Source organism: Bos mutus, chromosome 10, assembly GCF_027580195.1.
Source record: "Bos mutus isolate GX-2022 chromosome 10, NWIPB_WYAK_1.1, whole genome shotgun sequence".
NCBI lineage: Eukaryota > Metazoa > Chordata > Mammalia > Artiodactyla > Bovidae > Bos > Bos mutus.
The window spans coordinates 59,611,649-59,626,331 of NC_091626.1; positions in this window are offsets into that span (position 1 = coordinate 59,611,649).

Here is a 14,683-nt window from a genome sequence, read left to right on the forward strand (position 1 = left end):
GAAATAACTCATTACCACCGAGTGGGAAATTAACAGACAGACAGAACTACTTGCTTCTATAAAGTCAATGTCTGCAGATGTGTGTGTACAGGTGTGTGTCTTCATGTGTTTTAAGCAAAGAAAGGATAATCATGGGAGTTAAAAACATTCTGAGAAAGGAGATTGTCACATTCCACTTTAGGGAATAACATGCCTTGTCTTTCACAAGCAAATACACAGGAACCTTTTCTCTTTGTTAAAATTTGGGCTGGAGAGGGTGAGGATGGCTGCCCCTGCAGGTAGGGAGAGGTGCTGGTCCAGGGATCCAGAGGGTGGGGAGAGAGAGGGCAAGCCCACAGGTGCACCATCACAGTCTCGCGTCTGCCTGTGTAACTTGTCAGAGGGCACTTTATTTGTAGAATCTTTTCCCGTTGGCCACACAATGAGCAGGTGCTCCTTCAGAAAAGCATAGCTAAATTCTGTCTGTATCTCACTTGGGGAAGACAGGACCAGGGCCAGCCTATACATTCTCATCGCACCACAGAATGCTTTCCCCAGCCCTCATTTAAACTGAGACCATGTTGCCTTATGGGGATCACTGGGGTTCAACACTGTTGGCCTCATTTTAAAAAAGTTAACACGCCATAATGCTGTGCTCATTCTTGCAACAGCAAGTATGTGAACAGCCTAAAAAGAGAGAATGAATTAAAATGCTGTTAATTATGCTTGAGGCTATGACATTCCTTCCTAAGTAATTACAAGAGGGAGAAGCATCCCCAGCCTTTCTAGTTGCTGAGAGTTTACAGAGAAAGAGGAAAAGGTACACTGCATACATCTATCAAGACCTTTGTCTCCCTGTTTCCCCAATAAACTGAGGGAGCCTCTGTCCAGTATTTGGAAAACTGCATGTCTTTAGGGCCATAAACTTGCTGTGAAGAGGGAGCTGAGCCAGAAGGGTACCTGTGGCAATAGAAATAAACTCATTTTCCCTTTGTGTCCTTATTAGAATAGAATCCTTATTAAAGAAATTCTGAGTGTTCTAAGGAATTATCTGTTTCACAGAGGCAGCCATTGAGTCCCAAGGTCGCACAGCTGGCTCCTGTAAGAACTTTCAACCATGCTTTCTGCCTTTCACAAAGTCTGCACTTATCCACTGAGTGAAAATAAAAAGAAAGGAAAACAGATAAGGAGGGGTTAGTGCTGAGCCCTGGGGGCTAAAGTGACTGCATTTTTTTTTTTTTTCTTGAACAAATCTGTCACCTTGAGAGTCCCCCTTGACCCCTTGCCCCAGTTACCGGAGGGAAAGCAATGACTGGCACGGCTGGAATAGGAAACAGGACTCGTCTGGTGCACTGTCTTTGGCAAATGGATTGCAGGAAACACTGATGCTTTCTGATGTTGTTTCAGCTGGGTGTGGGGACAGTCTGGAGTTGTGGGGTGGACCTTGGCAGATTACATGTGTATCAGAGTTCAGAGGTTTATTTGTTCTTGTGGAGATTCCAAATACTGTTGAATGTGGCACAGAAAGTGAATTAAGAGGGTGCAGGGCAGCTACAGGTACTTACAGACGTGAGGAGACTTAATAAAGCCTCTGTTGAGATGAAAGGACCTTAAACTCCATTAGCAGTATCCTTGTGGGGGAAAAAAAAACACCAAAACACCATGTGCAGAGGACATCCTGAAATGACTGTCACTGGAGCATCCCACTCCACAGACTCTCCACCAAATTGAAATTAATGATGCCTCTGGCAGCCTTGACTGAGTCCCACACCACCATCCATGCACATGCAACAGGAAGTACTCAACGCTTAGCCAGGGACTTGGGTTTCCACCTGGCCTCTGGTGTTTAGTCTTTGCCTTGTCTGTGGTAAGACACTTTCCCTGGAGAAACCAAATATTCATCTAAGAATGTTATGGGAGAGGAGACAAGGCCAGCCCACAGGACAGTTGATGCATTCTCAGAACTGGTATTTGGCCAGTTTAAAGTTTCAGTCTAGGGACTGCGTTTTCTGAACAAGATTTTTTTGTTTGTTTGTTCATATTTTTGCAACTGTCAGGTGCAAGTAATAGTCTGGCAGATGTATTTTTCTTTCTGTACAGCAACAAAGATTTATTTAGTCATAGAAACTAGAGCCAAAAAAAAAAAGATCTTAGAGATAAGCCTTCCTTGGAGCTTAAATCTTTTTTTTTTTTTTTTTCCTGAGAGATCTTTTCCTTCTAGCACTCCAGTTCTCAAACTGGCAGCATATTGGAACCAACTGGGAAACTAAAAATACCAGTGGCTGAGGGATTCTCATTTAATTGATTTGATGTGCAGTCAGATTCTAATATATGGCAATGTTTGAGAACCACTGTTCTAGCAGGTACATCCATACACACACACACACAAACACACACACACAGTACCAGTTACAGGATATTTTAAAGCAACATCCCCATACCATTACCCAGATCAAATTGGAAGACTTTGGTTTGATGCCAAAATATTAAACATCTTAGATGATTTTATGGAGACAGAATTAAATACTTGGAATTTTATCTGACCAATTACCATTTTTCCTGACTCAAGCTGAATGGGAACGATAGCATGAGGTATATCTCCTTCTGGAGAAATTTGCCTTTTAGGGTCATCCAGTGAAGATGGGGAACTGGGGACATCAAGGAGTTCCTAGGCTGGGATACCAATATGAGGTTTAGGTAGTCACTATGCCCTGATTGGCCTAAGGGATAAAAACAGAAGGCCCATCCTGCCTTCCCCAGCCAACCTTGCCCTTCAGACCAACTAGAACCCTCAGCTACAAGAAGGTTTCCCCTACACAATTAACATTTTGGGTTAAGTAAGTAGAGAGCTGAATTTCCAAATTATTCCTACTTCTAAACAAAGATGTTGCCCTTTTCCCAGAACCAGCTCTAAACACACTAGGAGAGGATGGTCTTAGAGAGCCAGTCTAACATTGTATTTGAAAGTCAGAGGAAAATCAACCTAAGAAACCAGTTACTTGGTTTTTTTTTAGAGATGGATAAAGAGGACAGATTACATTTGTGATTAGAAATGTGATTGAATATGCCTTCTCTGAAGTCCCCACCTAGCAACCCTGATAGGCTTTAAATATGACTCTGCTGCAGAACCTTAAGTTTTCATTATCAGATATTATTTGGGTTATGTCATTGAAGGTATCTGCCAAAAGACGAATCTAAGAGGCAGCACTTGCTGTGATTCTCGAAAGTCATGAGGGACTGGAGGCGAGACCCTGATAAGGGTGCGGGGTGCTTTTCTAGACTAACTCCCCCCTTTCTCCACAGAGCTCAAAGCATGGGAGATGGTGAAGGATGCTGTTACAAAATGGTTTATTATATATTTCATGAGGAAGGTGTGGAGATATATTTTAAAAAGTGAAAAAGATTGATTTAAACCAAGAGTGATTAACATTTTGGCACAAATTAGTTGATCAGATGCTAGCAAAAGCCCTAGGGATAAGGACAGGGGAGAGGAGAGATGTGATGAGGAAGGAAGTGGGACAGTAAAATCTGAGGCTTGGAGGACGTGGCCCCAGATGGGGTATTGCCCTGAGGGGCTTTGGCCAAGAAGGGGACAGAGGAAGGGAACTGGCAAATGATAGCAGTAAAGGAGGATCTGAATAGAAAATACAAAATGTGGAGGACAAATATCTATCTTTCTAGTTTCTCTTAGTTGTGTCCTGATCAAACTCAGTGCAATCAGAAATGAAAACTGTCTGCTTTGGTTTGTTTGTTCCTGTTGGTACATCATAGTAATAGCTAACATTTACTGAGTGCTTATTCTGTGCCAGGAACCATTCTAAGTACTTTATGTCATGTCTATGAGGTAGGTACTATTATTGTCCCCATTAAAAAAGACAGAGAACTGAGGGTTTGAATAATTTGTCACAGGCCACACAGTTATAAGTGGCTGAGCAAGGACTAGGGCTTCCCTGATGGCTCAGACAGTAAAGAATCTGCCTGTAATGCAGAAGACTGGGGTTCGATCCCTGGGTCGAGAAGATCCCTTGGAGAAGGGAAGGGCAACTCACTCCAATATTCTTGCTTGGGAAATCCCATGGACAGAAGAGCCTTGTGGGCTACAGTCCATGAGGTCAAAAAGAGTAAGACACGACTGAGTGACTAAGCATGCATGTATGCATGAGCAAGGACTCTGGACCCAGTGAATGAGTCCTATTCTGAAAGACAACATTCTGCCCATTCTTCATAAGGGTTAGGAGGGCATGCGGATGTGTATCTCAAAAAAAAGGAAGACCTGTATCTTCCTTCCAAGAAGGACCAACAGGCCATTTAGTTTTGAGCCCTTTACTTAGCCTTGAAAGAAGATAAACACGTTTTGTTTCTTTAAGGGCTGTGAGTCCTTTCAAAGGATGATTTCACAGAGATCATGGAGTACTAACAAAGAAGACGAGAGCTGGAGTTAAAAATTTTTAGGTAAGAGCAAAAGTAGTATCTACAGAAAGTATGGTGGAGGAATGCACTTAGGCAGGGAAGGCTGGGAGAAGATATATAAAGGAAGCAAGGAGCAGGAGGCAGGCTCGGGGGTCCAGGGTTAGGACACTGGGCCCTCCTTTCTGACAATGAGTTCACAGTCCATGTGGGGCTAGTTGAAAGAAAAAAGGCTTCTTACAAAGATGCCTATTTACAGTCCAAAATTTACCCTAGCAGTAAAATAATGTCCTGGTACTCCTTGTATCAACTGATACTTGCAAAGATACATTTCTCTCTTGAGAAAGCAAAAAAGGCTCCCAGTTTGAGCTGGAGGTAAATAGAATGTAATTTGGCTATAGAATGCCTTTCATGTCATATACTCATTACTTAGAAGAAGTACCATGTTTGCCTTTATTTTAAAATCATAGAAATTTAAAAAAAAAAAACTTGATTTCATCTGCTTATGTTGAAAGCACCTATCTGTTTGATATTATTTTCTTTCTTCTTTTAAACAATGCATTTATTTAAAAGAATATTTATTTATTTGGCTGTGCCAGGTCTGCATTGTAGCATGTGGGATCTAGTACCCTGACCAGGGATCTAATCCACATTGGGAGCCTGGAGCCTTAGCCACTGGATCACCAGAAAAGTCCCCTATTTTCTTTCTTAAGAGCTTCTGGAATGACTCAGGCTTTACTCTCTTTACTAAGTGGTTTGGTTCTCCTAATGAAAAGGCCTGGAACTGCTTAAGTTCTGTGTGCAGCCAGTAGGGTGAAAGCAACAGCCCATGGGAACTGAAGATGGACTAGCAGCTGCATGGGAGCAGGATCCTGCCTGTCTCCTCTGCTGCTGTAGACCTGATATACACTCTAGTGCTCAACACAAAGAGGAGGCTACAGTTCAGAGAGGTGAGGTTATATTTCCAACGTTACTCTAAAAATTTATGTGTTTTCTAACAAATCATAACAAATTACTACAAACATTTTACAGATTATCACTAAGGACTCAGAATGCATATTACAGATTATCACTAAGGGCTCAGCATGACACACACATTCATAGTTTCTGTGAACCAGAACTAAAGGTGCAGCTTATGTGGGTCCTCTGCTTCAGAGTCTCTCACAGTTGCAATCAAGGTATTAGCCAGGCTGCACTGCATTTGAAGGCTCAACTGGGGATGGCCCCTCTTCCAAGGTCTCTTGTTTGTTAGTAGGATTTAGTACTCTGCTCACCTCTACAAGAGGCCACACTCCATTCCTTGCCTCCAAACCTCCTCAAAATGTGGTCACTTGCTTCTTCAAATAAAGAGTCTGGGAGAGAAGTACAAGATGGTGGCAGAGGAAGACCCTGAGCTCATCTTTTCCTACGGATACACTGAAACTATACTCACATATAGAGCAATTCATCTTGAGGAAAACTTGGTGCTGAATGAACAGCTACTGCACACAAAAAAACCACATAGAAAGGGGTTGTAAAGGTGGAGACACAGTATTCATGAAACTCCATGCCTCACACAGCAACCTATAGTAAAGAGGGATACTGCTGAGGGGCCCCAGGGTAGACTCCCCAGCCCTGGGAGATAGTAAAAAACAAAACAAAACAAAAAAAACAAAACAGAAAAACAACTCCAACTGTTTAAAGGGCACATAGACCATATGAGAAGGAAATCCATTTGCTAACCATAGAGCTTCTGAATCCTCTCTAGTGTTAGAGGCTCTGGCAGGTGCTATTCTCTTGTGTCCCTCTAGGGCCCCCATTGGCCCATGCTTGCTCCAACTTGAGCCACCCTATCAAGGTGGCCTTGGCCCAGGGACTTGCCCCTAATCAGGGTCAACTCCAGGCACAGTTGTCTTGCCAAGTCAGCCTTAGACTAAGCATTCCCCAGGGAAGAATTTTGGTCTAGGCCATTCCAGCCCCAGCTTCCCTGCCAGGATGGCCTCAGGCACAGAACTCCCCAGGAACTGTCCCCTGCTGATAACTGCTCCAGCTGGCCTGCTAAAGCTGCCAGGTGCAAGCAGTCTTACAGGGGATGCTGCCACACACAGCCACTCCTTCAAGATCAAGAGAAGTAGTTTGCCTAAGTCATAGAAACAAAAATTGAAATCTAAACAGAATTAGGAAGTAGAGGAATATGTTTCAATTGAAAGAACAAAGTAACTCCTCTGCCACCCCAAAAGACTCCTAATGAAACAGAGAAAGTAATGTACCTGATAAAGAATTCAAAGAAATGGTCATAAGAATGCTCACCAAACTCAGTTTGAGAAGAATGGAGGAACACAGTGAGAACAACAACAAAGACTTAGAAAATATAAGAAAGAACAAATCAGAGTAATATAATAACTGAAATTAAGAAATATATTATAAAAAGCCAATAGCAGATTAGATGAAACAAAGGAATGGATAAGTTACGTAGAAGACAGAATAGTGAGAATCACCCAGTAGGAACAGAATGAAAAAGAAATAAATTTTTAAAAATGTGTAGAGTTTAAGGGATCTCTGGGACATCAAATATGTACTAACATTCATATTATAGGGAATCCAGAAGGAGACAAGGGAAAGACAGGGACAGAAAATTCATTTGAAGAAATAATGGCTAAAAACTTTCCTCACCTGTGGAAGAAAACAGAATTCAGGAGTCCCAAAGAGTTCCAAATAAGATGAACCCAAAGAAATCCATACTAAAACATATCACAATTAAAATAGCAAAAGTCAGAGATAAAGAGAAAATTTTAAAGGCAGCAAAAAACAAAAACAACTAATCATATATAAAGGAAACCCCATAAAACTATCTGTTCACTTTTCAGCATATACTTCACAGACCAGCGGGGAGTGGCAGGATATATTTAAAGCACTGAAAGGAAAAAAACTTAAAACCTAAAAAAAACAAAAACAAAATAAACTATAACTGGCAAGGTTATCATTCAAAATTAAAGAGAGATTCCCAGACAGGCAAAAACTAAAGAAATTCATCACCAGTAAGCCAGTTTTACAAATGTTAAAGACTCTTCTTTAAGCAGAGAAGTAAAACTCATAACTAGAAATATGTATATATGTAAAAGGAAAAATCTTTCTGGAAGAGGCAAATATATAATAAAGGCAGTGGATCAGCCACTTAAAAAAGCTAGTGTGAAGTTAAAAAACAAACATATTACAATCAACCATAACTACAGTAAGTAAGGGAACCACAAAATAAAAAGATACAAAATATAACATAAAGAAAAACCATAAAACATGGTAGTAGGGAGTAAAAATATACTGCTTCGAACCATCAACTAAGGTGACAATTAGCATAAAATAGATGGATATATATACAGGTTGATATATATGAACCTTATGGTAACCACAAATCAAAAATTTCCAATGGATACACAAAAAAATAAAGAGAGAGGAATCAAAATGTAACACTAACTAAATCCATCAAACCTCAAGGGAAGAAACCACACACAAAAAAAAATAGGAACAGAGAAGAACAATAAAAATAATCATAAAAATATTAATAAAATGACAGAACATACATATTAATAAATACATTAGATGTAAATGGACCAAATGCTCCAATCAAAAGACATAGGGTAGTCAAATGGATTATAAAAAAGAAAAAGATGCATTTATACATAGCCTACAAGAGACTCACCACAGATCTAAAGACACATATAGGCAGAAAGTAAGGGGATGGAAAAAGACATTTCATGCAAATGGAAAAGAAAAGAAAGCTGGGGCTGTAAGAAAAGATGAGAAAGTATATTATATAATGACAAATCAGTCAATTCAAGAAGAGGATATAACATTTGTAAAAATTTATGTACCCGACATAGGAGAACATAAATATATAAAGCCAATATTAACAGAAATAAAGGGAGAAAGGGACAACAATACAAAAACAGTAGGGGACTTTAACGGAGAAGGCAATGGCACCCACTCCAGTACTCTTGCCTGGAAAATCCCATGGACAGAGGAGCCTTGTAGGCTGCAGTCCATGGGGTCGCGAAGAATCGGACATGACTGAGCGACTTCACTTTCACTTTTCACTTTCATGCATTGGAGAAGGAAATGGCAACCCACTCCAGTGTTCTTGCCTGGAGAATCCCAGGGACGGGGGAGCCTGGTAGGCTGCCATCTATGGGGTTGAACAGAGTCCGACACGACTGAAATGACTTAGCAGTAGCAGGGGACTTTAATATCCCACTTACATCAAATGTTAAATCATCCAGACAGAAAATTAACAAGAAAACACATGTTTCAAGTGGTGCATTAGACCAGATGAACTTACAGACTTACATAGAATATTCCATCCCAAAGTAGCAGTATACACATTCTGCACGTGGAAAATGATATGGAGGTTCCTCAGAAAACCAAAAATGAAATTCCACTTATGGGTATATATCCAAAGAAAATGAAAATACTAATTCAAAAAGATTAAAATCTTACCATTTGAGGTTACATGAATGAACCTGAAAGTATTATGTTAAGCATAACAAGTCAGATAGTGAAAGACAAATGCTGTATGATCTCACTTGCAAGTGGAATCTAAAAAAACAAAGCCAACAACAAACAAAACGAAATAGAAACAGACTCATAGGTACAGAGAACAAACAAGTGGTTGCTGAAAGAAAGGTGGGGATGGAGGGAAAGATGAAATAGGGAAAATAGATTAAGAAGGTTCTTCCTGCTCTGATATAAGTCAGAGGGATGTAATGTACACACAGGAATGTAGTCAATAATACTGTAACAAATTTGTATGGTGATGGATGATATTGCAGTGACCATTTCATAATGTGTAGAGTATGTTGTACACCTGAAACTAATATAATATATGTTAATTACAATTCAATAAAGAGAGAGAGACTCTGCTACGAAAAAACAGAGGTCACACTCTTACAACTTAGTCGAAGAAGCAACATCCCATCACCTTTGCCATATTCTACTGAACAAAATCAAGTCACAAGCATCATCTGCCCCTGAAGTGGGCAGGCTTATACAGGGGTATGAATACCAGGAGCAGATCATTGGGGTGGGGGGTGGGGGGAGCGGTATCTTAGGGTCTGGCCAACAAACTCAGGCAAATAAAACCAAGACTACAATCTGTGATGAGCATTGCTTCTTCACTCTCCCCTTTCCTTGGCCAACCATACATATGTACTTTGAACACAAATATAGTATAACTTATTATGAGCTAAGCAATGTAAGCATAAGGCAAACTTACAGTGGAAAGATTCACAATCTACTAGGGGAGATGGATGAACATACCACATAAAATACACAAGAGAACACTGATACAGAAAATTGCAGCGGGGAAGGGTTCAGGGGGATATTCAGGTCTGGAAACATAAGAATTCCAATAAAATAAATTTTACTTTGGGTTTGGGCTACTATTGTTCACAAAGTACATAGAGAAAATATGACTTGAGCTCGGTCTGGAAGAGCAGATAATAACCAAGATTTATTGCTTTTTGCATGTTTTACTATGTTAAAGGTCTTACATGAAATATTATACTTAATTTTCATAGTAAATCCCTAAGGTAAGATTTATTATCATCTCCACTTTAAAAATGAGGAAGCTAAGGCTCACAGAGGTGAAGTGACTTGCCCAAGATGGTGAACAGAAACCCACTGCAACTAACACAGAGCCCGCACTTGGAAGCATTGCTTCAGCTGGGACTGGCCAGTCTAGGCAAGTGGGGGAAAGGCATTTTCAGCAGTGCAAATGGCATGAATAAAGAAATGAAGACAGGCAAGCACTAGCTAGCCTTTCAGTTGGACAAACTACAGTTCCTTCAATCTAGAAAGTTCTTTCTTTAGCTTTTCATAAGTTGGCTCATCGCTGCCTTTGGATCTTAGCTCACATGTCATTTCCAGATAAAGTAGTTAGAAACTCCCTCCCCTTCCTCCATCACCATCACCAGTTACTTATGTCACTTCATCATATTGGCTATTCTTATAAGTCATAATTGTTTTGTCCATTCTTTTCTCTACTTGGTTATTGTTCCCTCTCCTGAATGTGAGCCCCATGAGGAAAAGACCTGGTTTGGTCATTACTACTGTGTCTCCCATGTCCTTACAATGCCCAGCACAAAATAGGTACTTGACCAACCATGAACTCATTACAGGAAAGTGGTGGACTGGAAAGGTGAAGCTGGTTTGTGTGCAGTGAAGGAATTTGGTTTTTATTCTGTAGGTGATGATCGAGCCTGTGGAGGATTTTTGAGCAGGAGAGTGACATACTGACAGCAGAGTTTGAGAAAATGACTATGTGGATTGCATGCCTTTGTGCAATGATATTAGAGAATAGTTTGTTGTCAGGGTTTTTGCAACCCTTTCTGTGCCCTCTCTATTTAAACCAAAGGTTTTTGGCTATGTTGCTTCTGCCAAGGGAAAAACTCATTTTGAGGGAGATAAATACTTATTTTTGATCCTTCCAGAAAACTTTGCATTTTAAAAGGAGAGCTGATGTTTGACACTGGTCCCTAGGTTCCAGAGCTGGTTTTTGGCTCTGGTGTGCTGTGTGATCTTGGGTAAGACCCTTTATGTCTCTGAGCTTAAGTTTATTCTGTGAAATGAGGAGGCTGGGCTAGATGCCAACCCTATGATCTCATTATGCTCAACTCTAACTGTCACACTTTGATAAGTAATCAAGGATAGAAAAAGACTTTTCTAATGACAAGGAAATCTTAAAATTTCCTAACCAGTGGTCAAGAAAAAATGGTGATTTATATTAACTGAGACTATAAGTGAGTTGGTTTTTTTTTCTCAGTACCTTTATTCAGGTTCTGTTTCCTCTTCCACAAAATGTCCAGAAACATGTAACCCTCCTCTTGTGAGACACAATCTCTGGAGGCACATGGGTCTCCATTGTTCCTGCGCTTATTTAATTTCTCAAAGGGGAGTTTGTGCTTTGTATTTATTTGGCCGCATAGCATGGCTTGTGGGATCTTAGTTCCCCGAGCAGGGACTGAATCTGGGCCCATGGCAGCGAATGCTTATGTCTTAACCGCTGGACCACCAGGGAATCCCCTGTTTCTGCATTTATAACATATCATCATGAACTCTAAAATGAGGACGAGCCAGAATCATCTTGGGGGTGGCAAAGACAGGATTGGCTAATGAATGAAATATCAGACGGCTTTCAAGCATGAAAGACTTGCAAATAACGTAACTTCAGAAACCCTAGTGCTGTTGCCCTACTCCAAATCCTGCCTCTCTTGCCTACCTTCCTTCTCTGCCCACAACCCGTCCATCCTCAGGAAGCTTCCATGCCATACAGCTTTGCAGCCTCCAAAAAAAATGTATTGAGTAACTCCTGGAAAGATTTCCATCTCATACACTGCTAGAGAATACAAATGGGGCATTTGAGCAGTGTTTCATGGTTAAGATGCACAACAAATTGCTACATCTGTTTAAAATCCCTATTTTCACTTGTGCCTCCCCCTACCTTTTCTTCCAGCTTCCACGCTCATCTCCCCACCTCCCCGTCTACACAAACACAAGCATTCTTCCTACTTCTGGAAGCTTAGATGATTTTCCCTCTAAAACGTCAGAGGAGGAGATGGCCTGGCAGTTTTTGAAAGTTTCCTTGAGTTCTATTAAACTGAAATATCATTTTTAGAACATGGAAAATAGTAGTGGAGCGCAGTGGTGGTCTTCTCAGAGGGTGTCAGGATAATCAATCTTTTTAAAGACCTGCAGGCGTCAAGTGTGACAGTGCTCAAAAGCCTGGATCTGACGCATCTGACTTGCTAGAGTCTCTGTTGAGGAGGATAATTTATCATATCGTAACCGTGGAACTGGCTGGACTAATTGCTTCCTGTTCATGTATGTATTTAATCATGTGTATGTCCCTAAGTACGATAGAGTCGTATGACGGGCTATCCTTCCCTTTTGTTTCCTAAACTAATCAAAGTTTCTCTCTTATCCCAAATCTGCCCACCCTCTCTTACCCTCAGATCCTTAAGGAACAAAATCCCAATCTTCATATTTCAAAACACAAAAACAAAGAGCATATTTAAATGTCATCTTCTAATACTGTTTCTGAACAAGATAGATTTCATTAAATAGAAATTAATCAGGTTGTGCTCATAACCACAGTTACTCAGCAAAGACTAGAGGGCCTGTCCTATGCCATCCTGACAAGGAAGGCACTCCCATACATAGGAGCTGGTGCTGGGCAGAGATTAGTCGGGTCAGTCACCTTGGCCTTGCACACCTTGCCACATGTGCAAAATGGAGACGATATTGGAGCTCACGTTGTGGCCACAGAGGCTGGTACCCATTTTGCTGTATGAGATACATCTAAGCCACAGTCAACTCCCACATGGAACAGATATGGTATTCCTCAGGTGTCATATGAAATAAATAAAAAACCTCATTTGAAGTGCCTGGCTCAAGGACTGGTTCATTCTAGGCACTTATAAACAATGTAATGGTGAGGAAGATATAGTCAGAAGCTGTTGTCCCCAAAGGGGTACCAAGGCTATCCTTTGAAAGTGTGCAAAGAAGATACTATAATTTCTTTTGATATTTGTATTTTATCTACAAAGGAGAGAAAACAGCTTCACAAACACTTGAAATAACGGTGGACCTGCAGCCTCCCTCAGTCTGAGTGTCAGTGTCCACGTGACCTGGGAGGCAGGCACACTATCTTAAGGGAAAGAAGTGCTCATTACTAGGACTGGTGGGCAGTGGGGCCCTTGTATTGGTCTTCATGCCAGCATGCTGAGATGAGTTAGTGTGTGCAATGAAGTGGGCTGTCAGTATCACCGAGTTTTAACCAAACTAACCCTCATAACCAGATAAATGGCTAAGAAGGATTTCTGCTCTACTTAAGAGTATTGGGACTTGCCTGGTGGTCCAGTGGTCAAGACTTTGCCTTCTAATGCAGGAGGTGTGGGTTCAGTTTCTGGTCAGGGTGCTGAGATCCTACATGTCGTTGCTGTTCAGTCACTAAGTCGTTTCTGTCTCTTTGCAACCCCATGGACTGCAGCATGCCATGCTCCACTGTCCTTCACTATCTAGGCAAAAAAACAAAACACAAAACAGAAGCAATGTTGTAACAAATTCAGCAAAAAGGTTTAAAAAAAAAAGAGATTATAAAAGATATCGTCAAAAACTATGGGGAGTCTGAGGTTTTCCTCTACTTGCAAGCTAATAAACTAGTTTGCCACATTCCATGGAAACTGGCAGAATATAAGACCCCTGGGTCAGAGACAAAATACTTGACTGTTTACAACACAACAGGGAGCAGCAGGCATGTCTGTCCTGGCTTCCCTTACCCCCTCATCCTGCAAGTCCCTCCGGGCCAATATGGACAGCCTGGGTGTCACAGCTAAACAAAGCCTGAGAGAAGGAAACTCAAATATCCTATTCAATATAAAGGGGCTGCTAAAATCCTGTCCATACTCTGCCCCAGAGAAGGACATTATCTTTATAATCCTGGACAGCAAACAAAGCTGCTCTCTGCTCTGGGAGCCACGACTTTTAAGTTTCAAGGCTGTTTGCTGTACAAATATCCTTGAGAAGATAGCCCAGAGTGAAAGTTGCCCGAGCCTCTGCTCTCAAGACAAACAAACAAACAAAAAAGGAAACCCATGAAGACCTGTCTCACAGAAGATATCATGTATTAATAAAGTAAAAATGAAAATAAGAAAACATGTCAGTTTATATTTCTACTCCCAGAATGAGCAAACCCTTTCATATGATATAAATAATGATGATCCAATTAGATCAAACTAAAGGTCAGCTAAAAAAATCAGAAGTGATCAAAGATTATCTGAAATACAGATTTATATGCACCCCCATGAAACATAAACCTTGATGCAATTACATATATTGTGCCTTGGAAGAGTAGCAAATCATAATAGCATATTTATATAATTTATCAAAAATGTACGTATAAGGAAAGAACTAAAATTGGGGATCTATGCTCAATTTGTTTAACTTTAGGGGATATGCATTCATATCCTTGCTCAGGGGACTAGAGTAGAATGATATGCTGGGAACTGAAAGAATTCCAGAATGCAGAAGATTTTGCTACAAGTTTCTTCTAGGTTCTTCTCTAGATCACAACAAAAGTAGTCTTCCAACGAACTTCTATACTAAGAGCTCCTATACATGGTTTTTATTTTGTAGAAGTCATTCCTAAGTTGTTTGACCACCTCTTGAATTTGGTAAGGAGATTTAGACTTCCTCCAAATGTCCAGAAGCCAGCTTCTCCAGGAAACAGAACTTCCCACTGGGCTGAATGAGACTCTCCACCTGCTGA